The following is a 1,567-nucleotide window of genomic DNA, read 5'->3' as shown; positions in this document are numbered from 1 at the left end:
GAGCCGCAGGGCAAAGCAAGCAAACCGGTGCACGGGAGCGCAGCGCGGCCCCGAGGTCATGTCAGCTGACCTCTGGGCAGGAAGGGCGGCTCCGTGGGGGGCGGGAACCTGGCATGGGGTGCTGGGCATACATGCTATCACGATCCTCCGGCCGCTCCCTGGTTTGGCCAACTCTTCTTGTCAGGGCCAAAGGCAGAAATTATGGTTGGAAACAAGATGGGGGTGAGGGCGGCCCGCAGGCCGGGCCTGGGACACGATCCCAGGGACAGTGGCAGAATTCCTAAGTGGGAACATCAACCCCAGCCCGGCCTGTGGCAGGGGGCTGGGCCACAGGCCACGCTGCCCGGTGGGGGCAGCCTGCGGGGCTGGTGGGCTCTGGCTGTGGCCAGTTGGGGCGGGGCTCTGCGTCTGCAGGTCCCACCGCCAGCCGACTCCCGCCCCCCAGCCTGGGTTTCCTGGGGTGCTGCCCGCGGTCAGCCCGAGGTCGCAGGAGGCCTCCCGAGGACTGCCCTGCGGACACTGTGGATTCGGCCTCAGCCCGTGCGCCGGGAGCCTGCCTGGGGTCTGGAATGGGGGGAAATTTCAGGCCCTATTTCAGGTCAGGACTCAGAGGGGTGCTCACCCAGGCGGCTTTCCAGCACACTCCCCCTGCCAGGCTGGGGGGCGTGGCGTGGGGTCCCAGGACCAGGGGGCCAGCTTTGGGATCGGGGGTTCTCAGGCCGCCCTGGCTCTGGGGTCACCGCTCATGAAGGTGGCTGGAGGCGGCGGGTCAGCTGAGGCACATGGAGTGCTGAGGAGCTTTTGGGGGCCGCCTGTTCCCCGGGTTTCACACTGGCCCCTGTGGGGGACGCGTCGTGGGCCTGCTGGGGGTCCCCATGAGTGTCAGCTCTCCCGCCGTCCCCACACTGGCCCCCAGGGGGCACAGCCTGGCCTCTCCTGGAAGGGGGCGGCCCCTTGTCTGCATGCTCTGTCCCCCGAGAGGGTGGATGGACACCACGAAGGTCCCAGAGATGCCCATGGGCAGCAGCAGCCCCTACCCCAGCCTGTGGTGACCGAGCATCGGGGAACAGCAATGCCCACACACCTGCTTGTGCACACCTTCCCATCTCCCGGGCGATCCAGCTGCAGCCCATCAAACACAGAGCCTGGTGGGCACTGCCAGGATGCTCAGGACCAGGCTGCGGCTGGGGGCCCTCAGCGCCGGTCTGCCGGCCCCGCTGCAGGGAATGAGGACGCTGTAAGAGCTGGACCTGCACACGCAACGGAGGGGCGAGGCCGTACAGGCCCAGTCCTGCCAGCTCCAGCGGCCCATGGCCTGGAAGGAGGGACACAGTGAGCCTGGCGCCTGCCTGGAGGTGCGGGTTCCAGTGAGCACGGCTCTGACGAGCCGGCAGCAGAGGAGGAAGCCGAGGTCGCCCGCGATCCGTGGGGCGCACACAGGTCGTGATCACTCACAACTGCAAGGCGGTAGAGGTTAGGAGCCTTGTGGGCATGTGGTTCTCTAGACTGCTGCCGTCTCACAACTCCGCACGAGAGCAGTCAGCTCGGGTCCCCTGCTGCCTGGGGC

The sequence above is a fragment of the Dipodomys ordii genome, unplaced genomic scaffold (assembly GCF_000151885.1).
Source record: "Dipodomys ordii isolate 6190 unplaced genomic scaffold, Dord_2.0 Scaffold18, whole genome shotgun sequence".
NCBI classification, from domain to species: Eukaryota; Metazoa; Chordata; class Mammalia; order Rodentia; family Heteromyidae; genus Dipodomys; species Dipodomys ordii.
This window is presented reverse-complemented; position numbering follows the sequence as displayed.